The sequence below is a fragment of the Dermacentor silvarum genome, chromosome 8 (genome assembly GCF_013339745.2).
Source record: "Dermacentor silvarum isolate Dsil-2018 chromosome 8, BIME_Dsil_1.4, whole genome shotgun sequence".
NCBI classification, from domain to species: Eukaryota; Metazoa; Arthropoda; class Arachnida; order Ixodida; family Ixodidae; genus Dermacentor; species Dermacentor silvarum.
Window position 1 is genome coordinate 116,387,539 of NC_051161.1, and position 16,615 is coordinate 116,404,153.

Consider the following 16,615-nt stretch of genomic DNA (forward strand, 5'->3'; position numbering starts at 1 on the left):
TATACCACTGTGCGGCCCGCGTCGGCCATGCATATGGTCACACCGCGATTTCTTTGTCGTCGTTGCAAGCTCGTGCGTGCCTAGTTTCCTTCCGCTCTGCCGGGGTAGCGGCACCGTCGTACGTTGTCGGCAAGACAAGCTGCTGTTCTCCATATTGAATTTCACTTCTCTCGTCGTAATGGGGAGGCCGCCTATAGTGCATACTCCCGAGGAGCAGCGCGCCTACGAGAAGCGACAGCGAGAACTAGGGATGTCGATTAATTTTTTTATTCGATTAACGATCAACCCTTCATCATTTTAGCCTTTCATAGATTATACGGTTTCGATGCAGGGCTTTTCATCAATTATTCGATTAATCGAAATTTTTTCCGGGAACTTTTAAAAGGTTGAAATACTGTTATCAACTTTTCTAGGACCCAATTTTAATATTTCAGAGGTGGAACCAGGTTACAACTACAAGTGTATAAAGTTTAATCTTTCATTTGTTCAAGACTAAACAGAGTTGGCAATAGTGGTTTTTGAAAATATGAACAATACATATTATAACATGGCACTTAGATCAGCATTAAAGAAGGTAAGTGGCACTAGTGAATCCCTGTTAATACAAATAAAGAAGAAATAACAAAAATGCAGTAGTGGAAAGTGAAGTCCAACTAAAAAAAAATCACCACCCAAGCACTCCGCACAACCAGCGAAGCTCAAAATGTGCGGCCCCGGTGTTTAGCAGTGGGTTAATCCCGGCGCTATATTGGAGTGGGTCAATTATTGGTTACATGTTGGTGTATCTTGTGGAACGCAAGGGCCAATGGCGGGCGGATGCTGCTAAGCCCGACGCCGAGCTAACTCCAGATATCGAACGCATGCGACAACGGCGAGTCGGAAGACTCGCCGACGGAAGACGCGCCACGGAAGAAATCGCGTCAAGTGGCAACGACGGAAACGTGTTCGCCGGGGCCAACGCCCGCTTTCGGCGGGAGTTTCTCGAGCGGCCCTTTGGCTTCCGCTGCGACGAAGCGTCCACGTTGAAATCGCGAAGTGGTACACAAGCGCCAATGGCGGGAATGCTGCTAACTACGACGCCGAGCTAAATCGAGAATAAACTTTATTAAAATATCGTGATCAGTTGTGCCTCGAAGGTGGAGCCCTTAGTACGGGGCCCCATAGGTAGCAGCAACCGCCTCGGCACGGTCGACCAGCCATTTCTGGCCAGTCGCCGTCGCGTCGATCAGCCGCTCCTCCCAGGAGGTGAGGGTGGGGTTTGGAACGGGAGGGACGTGGGGAATGTCTTGGCAAAACCAGACCATGTGCAGTAGGGTGGGGCGCTCACCGCAGTGCGGGCATTGAGTGGACAACGGGATGGGTAGAGGTAGGAGTAGAAAAGGGGCGTCGGGAAATTATTCCCGACGACAGCCTGTCGGCGAGTAAGGGAAGGATGGGGTGGGGGGTAGTGTTGCCGAGCTAGGCGTATCTCAGCAAGTTGGGATGCATACGAGAAAGGTTGCGGTCGGATGATGGCAGAGCGATCCCCAGCGGCTCGGTGTGAGAGTTCTCGGGCCAGCGCATGAGCACGCTCATTACCGGGGATCGCTGCGTGCCCAGGCACTCAGACCAACCGAAAAGTATGCGAGGTAATGATAGGAAGGACTCCAGTATGGACGTGGTAGTAGGATGTAAAGTGTTGAAAAGAAAACGCCGACAAGCTGCCTGGGAGTCTGTGAGAATATAATTTGGGGTAGAAGGAGGGAGAGAAGAGGTGGAAATGACTGCCCTGGCAATCGCGCGTTCTTCCAGGAGGGAGACATCGGTTAATGTACGTTCCGAGGCTGCGAATACGGTCATGAGATCAGAGTCCACTACTACCAAGCCAACTCGAGATATCGAACGCATGCAACAACGGCGAGCCGAGGAGGCGGCGTTGCAGGCAAAGCAGCGTCAACGGGGCAATGGCGGGAACGCGTTCGCTAATGACGTCACTAACAGCGCCGCCAATGGCACGCGCGCTTCGGTGCGACGTAGAAGACGACGTAACTGACGGCGCAGCCAATAGAGACGTTTATCGAAACATGTGGCAACAAGTTTTTCGTTTTGCCTAGCCATATACAACTTTCGCTGTAAAACTGTCAGCCCTTCCACTTGGGTGGAGATGGAAGACCAGCAAAGCTGTACTATGGTGGGAATTATGTATTTCTAAATATTACTGTTAAGATGTGATGGTTTAATTGGTTATTTGAACTAAGAAAGAATGACAAATATAAATGATCCGGTGGTTGTCATTTATTTAGTGACCACAGGGACCATTGCCTTATGGTTGCTACGGTACACCGTCATAGGGTGTACGGCAAAGGTTGGCATGTTCTTCATAAACATGTCAACAACGCCGCGCGCGTTCGGTGCGAACGCGGGCAAAACGCCGCCGCCGTCGACAACAGTTCTGCGCGTTGCATCCCGCCCGTCCCCCGACGGCCTTTCGTGTGAGCGAAGATGCCGCGTTTGCTCTCCACCGTGCGTTAGGTCCCCGTGAAAGCGCGCTTTCACTCGCACACACACAGCATACGGCCAATGAGTTTTTTATTGCGATAGCAATTATATGGACACTCAAAAGCAGATTTCTGCCGTCGGCGTCGCCGTGAGGTTCCGTATGACGTCAATGGAGATGAAATCGTCGCCGCGCGCCGAACGCTGTATGTGCGAGTGAAAGGGCGCGAGGGGTGCGCGCTTTCACGGGGAGTGAACGCACGGCGGAGAACAAACGCGCGTTCTGCGCCGTGCTCGCTTAAGGGCTGCAGAAGTAGGCGTCTCTTTCCTCCTTTACAATCACCATATATGTAGAGCAAACGCGCCTTCTTCCGACGCGCGAGAGGCCGTGGGGGAGGGGGGGAGGGAAGGGAGGCGACGTTTATCTGCGGCACCAAGTGCCTATTTATATCAGAGGCTCCGGCAACAGTCACCAACGCCGCACGCATTTTGAGCGAACGCGTGCAAAACGCCGATGGCGTCGACAATAGTTCTGCGTGTTGCCGGTGCTGCTGCATGTCCAAGTTTATACTGCTGATAAAGCTAATATCATTACTCCGTATAGCTCTCTACAAATTTGCTATCGCAATTGTTGCTTCGCCTTTCAGGTGAAACTGCGACAACTTTTTTCTACACGCGGACACGACCATCGGAGACTGAGCCCTTAACAGCTTCGCTGTAATATGCAAAGAATTGCGATATGCACAGGGGATAAGAAAATTACTCGAGTAGGGTGCAAGTCAACACGTCTGACGCCGGATATCAGAGGCCATACAATTCGTCGTGCACCTAGTGTTCGTTTCCTGGGCGTCACCATAGACAGCAAGCTACTGTGGCGACCCATAGTTTAAAGTGTTGTGGCTGCATCAGTACAAAGAGTCAAAGATTTCGTCGCTTGTCAGGTGTTCGTTGGGGAAGCAATCCAATGTCCATGCTTACACTGAACGCTGAGCTTATAGCAAGCTGCATTCTTTATCAGCTGCCGCGCATATCCCCATCACCGAGCCAATTCGAGCACTTCAAGGCAGTGCATTGAAAGTGACTTCGCTTGGCGATGGGGGTTCCTCGGGCAGCTTCAAACAAGAAGGTTGCTAATGAAACAGTCTCCCACTCCGCCTTTGGTATCTCAGGCCTTGTGTACGCAGCTGTTAAGGCTAGGCGAGTCCCCCGCAGGCAGGGCGCTTCTCCGGTGGCTATGAACAAGAACTCGCTCCCATGTGCACAACGACGGATCAGGCGCCGTCACCCTACCCAAGCTGCAAGAAACCATCACGCAAGTAGCACATTTAGTACGACGGCTAGCAAATAGAAGATACCGCTTGAAAGAACATGATGCAGTCAGAATCATCTAAGCCCTCATCATCAGTAGAATCACCTACGGCACCCCTTACCTAGACCTAAAGAAAGCAGAAATCGAAAAACTAAACATCGTCATTCGGAAGACCTTCAAGATTGCCATTGTGATTCCCGAATGCTCCTCCGCACAGCGACTACTCCGCTTAGGCCTCCACAACTCTTATAAGCAGCTAGTCGAAGCGCACAAAGTTAACCATCTCGAACGCCTTACACTTACTGAAACAGGAAATGTATTTTAATCTTCTGAGTGTTGCCCTTCCTGGGCAACACTCAGAACATTAGGATACACTGAATCTATGCAACTACGCGACGAGAAAAGGACAACCCCAGAGCCAATTCAACAATACATTTCTGTAGCCCCCATTCCAAAAAAATATGCATCCAACCCACCATGAGGGAAGAAGAAAAGCCTGAATAGTGACTCTCCGAAAAACATATGGCCCAAATTCGGGCACACGATACACCGATGCAGCAAAATATACAGGAATTCCGGCCCATGCAATCAGTGTGGTCGACAGCAAGGGCAAAGAGAGAACGGCCGCTATCATCTTGACAAGAGAGATAGATACAGCAGAAGAAACAGCAATAGCCTTGGCAATCTCAACCTGTGGGGAGGGTGCAATAACACTCACAGATTCCAAAGCAGCTTACCGGAATTTTCAGAAAGGGAGAATCTCCAGGCAAGCCCTAAAAATCCTCACAGAAACGGCAAAGAAGAACTTACCGGAAACGTACACCGTTTGGACTCCGGGGCACGAGTCCCTACTGGGGAATGAGGCAGCCGACGCCTCCGCCCGAGCTCACGTTCACCGGGCTTGCTCAGAGGACGCACCAACGAGACTGAATGAAGTCCCGAAAAAGTACAGCGAGATTCTGCAACACTGCAGGCTAGACAGAAGAACTTACCCACTACCTCACCCCAGCCTAACTAGGAAAGAGGCAGTAATCCTCAGGAAACTGCAAACGAACCGCTACGTCCACGGTATTCTATTGCACCGAATCTCGCCTACGCAGCATTCATACCTCCGCAAGTACTGTGATGTCCCAGACACCCTATGCAATATGGTACGGGGATGTGTCGGAAAAGATTGCAACATAGACACTCACACACTAATAGAATACCAGTGGGAGGCCAAGCTGTCAGACCGGGACCCAAAGAGACAGTGCAGTCTCATCGAACGGGTACGGGAGAGGGTCATTCCCCACGGCTACCTGGAATAAGAAGGCCGCCCACCTAGGGCGCAGACTGCGCTTGCTCATAATAAAGTTTATTCTCTCTCTCGTTCCCATTTCCATGCGGCGCTGAAGACCTTCTCATTTTAGGATTTCAATGGCTTAAACGAAGTTGTCTTGACCCGCCATGTATTTTTCGGACATTACCTGTAGCCTCAATGTACCCCGGCTACCCACGAAACGCACCATTCCAACTGCCGAAGCTTAGTTCCTTGTACTGGACCACTTGAGCACAGCTTATAAAAGCCACCTACAAACGTACACAGAGGGTCGGTGTGTGCACAAACAGATAGCTGCGCAGCGGCAATCTGCATGGCCTCCCTTGATGTATCATGGTCTAACCGCCTGCATCGCGTAGTGTCGTCTACAACAGTACAAAGCGCCGCAGTTACCGCGGCCTTGCGAAAACTATGGGCGTATTTTGCACGAGATATCCTGGTGCTGACGGACCCAAAGTCAGCATTTCATCGATTACATCTTGGCCTACCTCAAGAGAAGTTTACAAGGCAGTCTCTACGATCAATGATCTAGTGAGCTAGGAATTTAAGTAAAATTTCAATGGATCCCATCCCACGTAGGAAGGAAGGAAATGAAAAAGCTGACGCTCTTGCACGCCTATAGCGCTGACGTGTTGTAAAATTGAGAGCGCCAAGCATTTTTCAAAACTCTAAGGATGCAATCCGTAATCACTTTATGGTGATCAACCAAACCTGAGTGATCCATGGACTTATTGCGAGGAAGCGATGCTGTTGTACCGCATCAGAACCGACTCCGCAAACACACCGGCTTGGTCATTCAAGACTGGAAGTTGCGCTTCCCCATTCTGTGCCTTCTGTGGTAATATCGGTGATATTGAATAGTTTATTTGCTTATGCCCAAAGTTCGACAGACAAAGAAACGCGATGGTCGACAGCCTGCAATAGAGTGGTCTTTCACACAGGACCTTTGAAGACGTCGATTTCCCAGAGGGCCCGCGGCAATCAAGAAAAGAGTGCAACGAGTGCTGATCGCCTTCCTGTGAGACACGGGGCTCATCTTTATCTGGTGACCTAACCCTGATCTCAACTCACAGGAGGCTCGGGCGGAACAATTGCCGGCTATGTATGCGAGGCTAACCCCGCCTGCTGCAACACCACCACCACCAGAACGCTCAAAACCACGGTTTAGGATTTTAAGCTACGTGCTCTTTTCTACAGAGCAAAGGAATTTCAATTGGCTGGGAGGTTCGGGTGACACCAACACCTTGTTTGAATGGCCACACAACCGGCATGCGAGAATAGCCGCTCGCAAGCTACAGATTTGCTGGAATCGATATGTACTTCATCGTTATGTCAAATACACGCTCCAAACTGGCAGTCATGCTGTGCCACGTCTTTAGTGGACTGGCAGTGACACGACGATCAGCGACTGGGTTGCTATAGTATGCCTTGAATTGCGAGAGCATTTCAAGCCTCCGGCTTGAGTTAGCGTGTGCGGTGTAGGTGAAGTGGGGGGAAGCATTTGGCTTGGCATCACTCGGGACTCGGAAAAACCGTCCACAGTCGCTCTAGCACAGCCGCACAGTCACTGCTCGTGCGCCAGCATTCCAGTACAATTTAAAATTTTCGCATAACTCCTGTCAAATTCTCGTAAACGAATAATCGAACATGTCTAATTGATAATTCGAATAAATGAAAAGTGGACATCGATGAAGATTCATCGTTTTGCGGGATACTTTTATTCGATTAATCATTCATCGATATTACCACCACTAGTGAGAACAGATGCGAGGTTGCAATCGGCGGCGGCAGGCAGCTAACACTGATGACGATCATTCCTGAGAGGCCAGCTGCAAGCGGCTCGCCATGCAAGACGTCGTAAGTCGTGTGCTTTACGTTGTGTGCTAAACAGCTTCGCGGATCATTCAACTTCACAGAATGTAATGGCTCATAATTTATTTTTATTGCGATGGACACTTCAACCTGATTTCTGCCGTCGGCGTCGCCGTCACCGTGAGGTTCCGTATAAAGTCCAAGGGCGATAAAATCGTCGCCGCGCACCGTACGCGCGAGCGAAAGCGCGCGGGGGACGCGCGCTATCATGGAGAGCGATCACACGGCGGAAACCAAACGCGACGGTCGCGCGAAAGGCCGTGGGGGTATGGGAGGGAGGGAGGCGGGGCGACGCTCTGCTGCCGCACCAAAGGCGTATCTTGCAACTGGGCTCAAGGGGAACTGGCCAAAGCGGGAAGGCAGCGCGGGAGGGAGGGGGGGGGGGGGGGGCACAGCTTCTACTCTGTCAACTTTGCCCGGCTGTGGCGGTCGCCCGCACCGTCTCTTATCTCCACACGGCTCTGACTTTTGTATGCACTGTGCATTCGCCGCTCAGTTTCCGTTGAAGCGATAGACCGCACGAACATGGGAGACAGTCGTTGTCTGCGGTCATTCAGTGTGATCTATTCATGTTTGCTTGTGCGCGCTGACACCACGCTTGTTAATTCAGTTAGTAAGTGAATGTGTCCATGTTTATGCAGCCGATAAACCTACTATCCCTACTCCGAATAGCTCTCTACTAATTTGCTATCGCAATTGATGCTTCGCCTTTCGAGCGAAACTGCGAATTTTTTTTCTTTTTGTTAATTCGTATTGCGGTGACACTGTATTTTATATGGAAATTTTTGCCTTTGTACGCCTCCTCTTTTGTCCAATGATCTTCATGTAATATTTACTGGTATCTTCTCGCGCGCACGTTCTCCTATTTTTAGATTTCAAACAAGTTGTACTCTTTATATTGACTGTATTGATTTTGAGTGGTGTTGCAATGTGCGAATAATGCTATGGTCACGGTGATGCTTTCTTTTTCTTGTTGAATCGCGTTCGCTTTGTCTTCACGTACCTAATGTTCCCGTCTTACTCAATGCCTTACTAAATGCCTGTGAGGTATTCATGAATAAATATATTGTTAAAAATAACTACAATAAACGTGCCTTAAGCAGACACGCGAGAAAGCTACTAGTATTTGTGCTCGGCCTCATTAGGATTTTAATAATTACTAAATTTAACAATTACAGTCTATAAATGCGCTAATTCCTGCATGCGGGGCAGCTACGTATACTAATTATTTAACACATAATTGCATAACTGATCATTTCAGGCTTCGAGCACGATGTTTTCATCTATCTAGCCTCGAGACTGCGGCACGTAGCCGGCAATGGCGCGCAAATGCACGCACTGGAACAGCTGAGTTTTAATTCGCAAGGAGCCATTTCTTAAAGCTTGCTGCGCGACAGTGAAACATTCTTTGCCCTTTTACACAAATGAGTGACCCTGCACCTCCAGTATTGCATATTAACTATCAGTTATCTCCGCTCGCTAAGGAAGCCAACAATAGATATGTAGGCAAGTATAAATGTTTACAGCGAGGCTCTCTATGGCTAGGGTTCTATGCATTTTTCGCGTCCGTCAACAGATCTGCGCGTGCAAAAATTTACCTTCAGAATTTGATGGAAAATCGCGTTACTCTCTGCAAACGCTCATACGCCTGATCACTTGGATATATATTTTCAGTACCTTAGTTCTCAATAGGCACCATTTTCAAAATCAATAGACTCTCAGGTAGATTCTCAAACATTTGCCGCTGTGCGACCCGCGTCGGCCATGTGTACGCTCGCACCGCCCTCTCTTCGTCGCCGTTCCAAGCGCTTGCGTGCCTAGCTTCCTTTCGCTCTCCCGGCGTGTGGTCTCGTCCCGCGTGTCTACTTTCCGCCGGCTCCTCGATGTGGCGGTAGTTTTCCACGCGAATGTATACCGCCGATGAAGATCGCTGATCAAAATAAAAGTGTGCGTGCGCGCGCGCGTGTCCTTCTTCGGGATGACCGCCGTCGCCGCTCAAGAGAAATAAAATTTACTCATACCTTTGATCTAAATTCTGTGTCATCTCTATGCGATGTGCTAAACTGCTTCGCTGATAATCCACCTTCGCAGCAGTGGAATGGTGCGTGTTTTTTTCTTCTTTCGGCACTCACGTACAATAAGTTTGAATGCTTTCGCTTGATAGATGATATCAATACGCGCAGCATTTGTTACTGTCAGTCAACAGCGTGCGAAACTTCAGAACCGAATGGCAACACGACCACATTACAGTTGGCGACCTAGCACGTACAAAGGAGCTTTACTATTACGATCGCGGTAAAATAATGATACATAATTAAACAAAAATATTTTATTGCGTAGGTACCAAAAACTCAATATGATTATGAGGCACACCGTGTAGCGGGGACTGCGTTGTGCCTCACGAACAGAAACGAAAATGTCGCGAAGCATCATCGCGCAGAGCTGTGAAACCAAACGCGCGCGCCTGTCCATGGTGATGACTGGACGGTGCGCACTATTGACCCTTTTCGCGGAGCAGTTTGCTCTAGAGGAACGAGATAGCGCTTTTGGCGGCGAGCCATACGTTGCCTCAGCGAATGCGCACGAATCAGAAACCATTACTGCTTCTACCCTGCTACTGTGCGATCAGCTGTCGGAAATGCTGGGTGTTCCATTATGCACTGTGCCGAATTCATGCTGCAAAATGTGTAACGATAAAGGGAAGACGTGTGCGGTAGTTTGCTGCAAAAGTAGTGCTTCCCGTACTAAGGAATGGAAGCAACCCGTGTCGCCGCTGCTTAATAAGGACTGCCTGTGTTGCCGCCCTTCGCGATGCACGGCTTTCCTCGAGGATCAAAAAAGATAATTTATCCGCCAACGCTGCATAGCTAACCTCCAAAGAAATGACTTCAACTCCGAAACTTCGGCACATAAGAGTGAGTGCCGCTCGTTACAAAAGGAAGTAGCACCACTTACTGACATGGTGAGTTTCTCGCACGTTATACACGCAGCCACCCCTACTCGCACGCAAAATTACGCCCACCCTATCGCCAACGTATCAATAATAAGTGAAAGGGCGCACACTTGATTCAATGTGCCGAAGCAACAAACGCCTGTTTCTAATGCTTATTTTATTAACCACATCTAATGTAATACCCCTGCAATGGAGTTTTTAAGGTAATAAAGGGAAGTGAAGCATGAGTGACGGCGACTACACGGACAGCACACGAAAGTTTGAAGCTGAACATTTCGTGACGGTCCAGAGAGTAAGCGAGGGACTAGCGATAATACGTCTTTGCTACAAGCTACCGCGAAGTACAGGACATTTACATTCCGAGCTTTGTGCGCAGCAAGAACAAATCTATCGCAGCAGAGCACAACCGTGAGGTATTAGGCTGAAAATTAACAATGATATAGTGGCTGCACCGAGGAACTTTACTGAGTCAGAAACATGACAAGCCGCTTCATGAAAATGTATGTCAAATAAGGAACGAAGAGCCCACTGATCCCGATTTAATTCATAAGCGGAAAGTTCGAACAGCTTGGAATACATTTCTAGCCCCGCGTTTAGTACAAGCACCGCTATAAGCTGCTCGCGCCGTTTGTACAAGGCGTAATGAGCTCTCAAAGCACTTACATCTCCCCTAAAGCTGTGGTCAAAGCTTCGTGTAATGCACAAAGCCACCGTCTACGGTAGGCGTTGAAAAGGAGCTTTGCTGCGCCGCACCGGCGTCACGCGCTTGCATTGTAAACGCGGAGGCAACGGAGGCAGCTGAGGCAAGCCATGGACGCGTCACCACGTGATCAAACGTGGCAGCACCCACGGGAGCGCCGCGAAAAGCGTCAATACCTTCAGTTATGCGTTGGACACGCGCTTCGCTGTTCGCGTTTATTTTGACGCCGGCAGTGCAGTGCTCAGCAATTAAAGTGCGATATTCGCATCGCATGGCTGCCAGTGCTTGTTGCTGTCATGAGCTATGGAAGAAACAGAGAGAAGAAAAAGAAGATAAGGACAAGAAAGCATGAGCTGGCTATGGGAGAGATAAAAAAATTACTCCATCTCCCGCTAAAGGGAACCATGTGTGGATGCCAAGCAGCGGGGAGATGGTTAGCTTGAGCGGGAGATGGTTTGGCGGCAGCGGCCCGAGCGCTCATCGCGGCGCTGCACAGGAGAGAGAATGAGGCGCGCGCGCTCCGTCATTTTCATACCGCGGAACTACCGTGGCGCCCCCAGCGGAGTATGCAGCTTGAGCGGGAGATGGTTTCGCGGCACCGGCCCGAGCGCTCATCGCGGCGCTGCAGAGTAGAGAATGAGGCGCGCGCGCTCCGTCATTTTCATACCGCGGAACTACCGTGGCGCCCCCAGCGGAGTAGGCAGCTTGAGCGGGAGATGGTTTCGCGGCACCGGCCCGAGCGCTCATCGCGGCGCTGCACAGGAGAGAGAATGAGGCGCGCGCGCTCCGTCATTTTCATACCGCGGAACTACCGTGGCGCCCCCAGCGGAGTATGCAGCTTGAGCGGGAGATGGTTTCGCGGCACCGGCCCGAGCGCTCATCGCGGCGCTGCACAGGAGAGAGAATGAGGCGCGCGCGCTCCGTCATTTTCATACCGCGGAACTACCGTGGCGCCCCCAGCGGCGTATGCAGCTTGAGCGGGAGATGGTTTGGCGGCAGCGGCCCGAGCGCTCATCGCGGCGCTGCACAGTAGAGAGAATGAGGCGCGCGCGCTCCGTCATTTTCATACCGCGGAACTACCGTGGCGCCCCCAGCGGCGTATGCAGCTTGAGCGGGAGATGGTTTGGCGGCAGCGGCCCGAGCGCTCATCGCGGCGCTGCACAGTAGAGAGAATAGACGAGGCAACCTAAAGTTTGCCCGCGTGGCACCAGCGCCGCCCACTCCCCTGGCGGAAGGATGGAAGTGTCGAAGGTCGCCAGCGGGCCAGCGCGCGCCTGTGTTCTCTACGGCGGGAGCGACCGCATGCGTTGTTTTCGTGACGGTGAGCGCGACCTCATCAACCAGGAAAGGTGGCACGCAGTACTGCTGTGTTGTTGATTGCCACAAGAGCCTCGAAAAGTCGAAAGCCGCCCGTGAAGTTCTGCAGAATTCCGGAGAGGTGGTACGAGGAGGACAGACGACAAGCGTGGATAACTGCAGTGCGCCGAGTCAAGTATGTCACGTACTTTCGCATTCGCGTGCAATATCACGGCCGCTCGATAAAAATGCAATAGTAATGTGTCTGTATTTAGCTCATGGCCGTTTGTCTAGACGTGTCGCGTAGTTTAATCGTACAGTGACATCCGTCGTGTTAGCTTAGCGGTAAATGCATACGTGTAGCGCCGCTAAGCTCGACGACGCGAGCTCGATTCCCGGCCACGGCGGCCGCATTTCGATGGGGGTGAAATGCAAGAATACAGTTCTTGCCATGTACTTTGATTTTTGTGCACCTTAAAGAAACCCCAGTGGTCAAATTTATTTCTGAGACCCTCCATTACAGCGTGCCTCATAATGATATTGTGATTTTAGCACGTAAAACCTACGAATTTAATTGATTGTACTGTTCGTTCACTCGCGATCGGCAGACTGGCTCAAGATAATTATATGCTTTTTCCAAACGCTGCAACATAAATTCCTAGCTGTACAGGCAACAAATAGGGCCGCACGTTATTTGTCTTTTGTGTGGTGGCAATCCGTATTTGATGCAAGCTGCGGTCATCGCATGCGTCGGTAAGCGGCAGATCGCAAAGCAGCTGCCCGAGTCGCGCGCGTTATGTTTGTTGCTTGGCCATGCTTTCTGGGTTCACAATATCCAAGCATATTTTAAAGTAATTGCCACATTGCACATTCTTCCTGCTTCACTCTTCCCGCCAAGAGTCTTCGTTTCGTGTAGTAGCCGGCCATCGGTGTAAGCTTACTTTTGCTGCGGCGGGGCCATTCGCCCGACGAGAAACTAGATTTGCTTTGGTAAGGCATGTATCGCTAATTCTTGCGCTCGTGCTGCTGGTCCCAAGGTAATCGCTGGTTGCCGTGACCTGGGATCATTTCGCGGAACAGTTTGTACGAGTGATTTCTCATGACCAGTGAAAAGATACCTTGCTCAATAATGCAATGAGTTCATGACTGTAACATCTTCATTGAATAAGGCATGATACACATTAAATATTTATACAGCATGATATAAGGCATTATGCACATATGTAGTACTTACATCGTTAATTAATTTTATTGGCTTACTGGTGCCTAATGCATGTGTTCTTTCTGCTCTGACAGTGCTGATACCACGCGCTCCCTGGGAGCCAAAATGATAGCAGCCGTGTGTGCGCGCCCAGCGACCAACGAAACCAACCGCAATCGTCACCGTCTCTGCACATCTCTGCAAGCATGCATGACTGCTTTGTGACTGCATCTTAGAGAAATAAAAGTGACTAAATGACTGAACTCGGTGTGTACCTCTAACTCGATGTCGTACAGAATCTTGTTGGACACCTCCGACACGCACTTGGCTTTCACCGTCACATCACCGCCCGCAATTTTTCAACACCACACACGTGTGGAAGCAGACGCTCCCCTTTCTTGAGGTTGCCGCCACGAAAAAAACTGTTGGCGTCGGCAACCGTCTTGAAATCGCACTGCAGTCTTTGCATCGCTGTTAAGCAAGCAGGCGATCTGCCGCCGTCGAAAACGGAGCGCCGTGAGCACTAGCAGCGAAGGAAAGCGCGGGCGAAACAACGTAAACAAAGCAGAGACTGCACCGCGGAGCGACCGCGCTGCTTGAAATTTCCACATTGGGGGCGCTGTCAGGAGGCGCAGCAGCGCCTTCAGGCGATCGTTTTCTCGTCTATAAGGGCGCGCGGTCCGTCATTTTCATACCGCGGAACTACCTGGCGCCCCCAGCGGAGTATGCAGCTCTCAGCGCACCGCGCCGGATTCCTAGAGGAAAGAAAGGGGGAGTGTAGGAGAGGGGAGAGAGGGGGAGACGCGCATGCACTGTGGTGGTGTGGGACGCGGGACAACAGACAGAGCCGCGGGCAAGAAATGCTTCGCATTTAAAACGCCAAAGCTTGCACTAGGCTGCGCAAAGCTCAAGACGCAGCGAAGTTGGCCGATTGATTGCGTCTCTTGGTTGTAGCTAGGTTGAACTTGTCTATGTCGAGATTTAAACGTGGTTGTAGCTAGGCCTATACTCGTGTACGTTATCTGGGCTAGTACTGGAAAGGCTGCGGTAATACTGGAAAGGTGCGCCGCGGCATCACGCCATCGCCGCGCTATCGCCGCCACCACAGCTGGTATGACGCGTGATACTCCTCCACACCGTCGTGCTCCCGGCACGCACCTTTCCAGTACTACCGCAACCTTTCCAGTACTAGCACAGATGACCTACACGAGTATAGGCCTAGCTGCAACCAAGTTTAAACCTCGACATACCCACGTTCAACCTACCTACAACAAAGAGACGCAATCAATCGGCCAGCTTCGCTGTGTCTTGGGCTTTGCGCGGCCTAGTGCAAGCTTTCGCCTGTTTTTTTTTTTTTTCTCCTGGCTCAACACGGCGCAGAGAGAAGATAGGCGGGGGTCGAGAAGGCAGAGAGCTGGCGAGGATGATACCACGTGCGCATGCGCGGCGCCACCCTCCTGGGTGTCACCGCTCTCCTGGTTGCCATGGCTACGGCGTGGCAGTTTCTTGGTACGAACCAGACATTACATCTGGCTTAAACAGCTTCGCTGTTAAACAAAGGAAGTGAGGAAATACGAAAGTGCCCGATCAAAAAGGACGGAAGATATGAAATAAGTGTAAAATGCATGCATGGCTACGTGGCCAACGCGGCAAAAGGACGCATAGCAGAACAGAATAGCCGAGCTACGCTCTGGCACGATGGGCGGCAAGAGCAGCTGAAAGCTTAACGGGATGGATGAATCGCGGGGACAGCCGCAATCCAGTGGAAGCTGCGCTTCAGCTGCCGCGACTGCGACCCGTGAGCTGAGCTTGCCCCCGGTGAACGACCCGAAGTAAGAGGCAAACTTAACTGCTTTATTTCAAGGTGAGTCCAGAACAATGAAACGATACAGCAAGGATTGCTGAAAACAAAAGGGCTTTCACATAGAGCAACTCCCGTGGCCCACAGAGCCCTCGATGACGGGCTTGATGACGAACGCAACGATCACAGACTACGGTGAATGGAGCGCGACTGAATGGGGCAGAAGTCTCACAGGCGAAGAGGAGTGCTGTAACACTCCGGTGCTTGGAGTCTGGTAAACATTGCGGGTCAGGTCTGAACATAACTGCTGGAAAACGCAGCTGGTCGCCACAAACCTTTTCTTATCGGACGCTCTGGCGGTTCGGCATGCGGGGACGTTTGCGAATCGCTGGCGCCCAGGGACGATATGCTCAGTGCGGCGCCTCGCAAAGGCCTTTATTATATATAGTGCTGCTCCTTGGCCCCTAATGTGATCGCGTAATATGCGCTGAATCGTAACACCGGGCGGAGAAGCATAACTGGGCTCACAGAAAGCACGGGGGTTTGGGGGAATAGGGCGTCTCTCGAACAGGCAAGCGGACGAAGGACACGTACGGCCTGCACTAGGGCGGACTGGAGGTGAGGGGCGACCGCCCCTACCGCCCCGCGCTTGGATTCGCAATTGGTACCACGTTCAGACTTCATTGTTGTGAGGTGTTGTTCATGGGAAATACCAGACAGAAACAAATTGATTTCACAAAACGCACGAAAATCCTCTTGCAATAAAAATTACGGCAGAACTCATCTCCCGATGACTGTCGATGGCAATGCGTATTTCTGAAGTTAAGCCTGTGCAGCATCCATATCTGTGGTTCTAAAACTGTCCTTGCTTTGGTTATACGTGGCATAATCCGGTATCATCCCTTGTTCCCAGCAAACCACAAATATCCATTGGACGTACCACAAAAGACCAATATCGAAGACATTTAACGACGTCTAGTTAACATCTATAGTATGTTCAACTAGTACGTGGCAGTCAAGGCTCATCCAAAAGACATCGAAGGTATTTGTGATTTGGACATCTCTTGCACATACAAAGCTTTCGCACATTGATCGTACATTGTGCGTTGTGAGTAGATGCACGCACTATGCCTCAAAAATACAAGCAAGTTTTCTCTAATGCCTAAAAATGGGAAGCCAGGAGAGCAAAAGTTATGCTGTTGCCTGTTGCAGCCCTGCAGCGGGGCATTTGCTTTGTTTTTCGACATCATCATCACTGTGCATGTTCGAGATCCCACGAGAGGGACAATCTGTACCTGAACTGCGAAATATTCATCTGTTCATTCTGAAAGATTCAACTGTAGTATTAAAGCCCAGAATTTCAGTTATGACCGCACTTATTTTGCAATTCAGCACACGACCTCTGCACGCACAGCGGGACACCGCGTGCAGAAGCCAATACTTTGGACATTTTTTTCTATATGCTTTCGGTTTCGGTTAAGTTATTTTTTTATCATACAAGATGCTTTTTTTCGGTTATATCTATTAGTACAATGTTGAAAATACGTACCTTTAACTTGCTGATGTAATACGACAGTTATAAAAGAAAAAAGAAGCTTGATCTCGCAATAGCTTTGTCTTTCGCATTGCTACTGATATCAATTCAGCAACACGCGCCTCGACGCAAGTGCACAGCAATGTTCCGTGCGCG

At 50.5% G+C, this 16,615-nt stretch overlaps 1 protein-coding gene across 1 annotated transcript in view; it reads left to right on the plus strand.

The window, feature by feature from the left end:
- Positions 1-16,615, plus strand: part of LOC119461632 (monocarboxylate transporter 10-like) — a 291,751-nt gene that overhangs the window by 151,770 nt on the left and 123,366 nt on the right.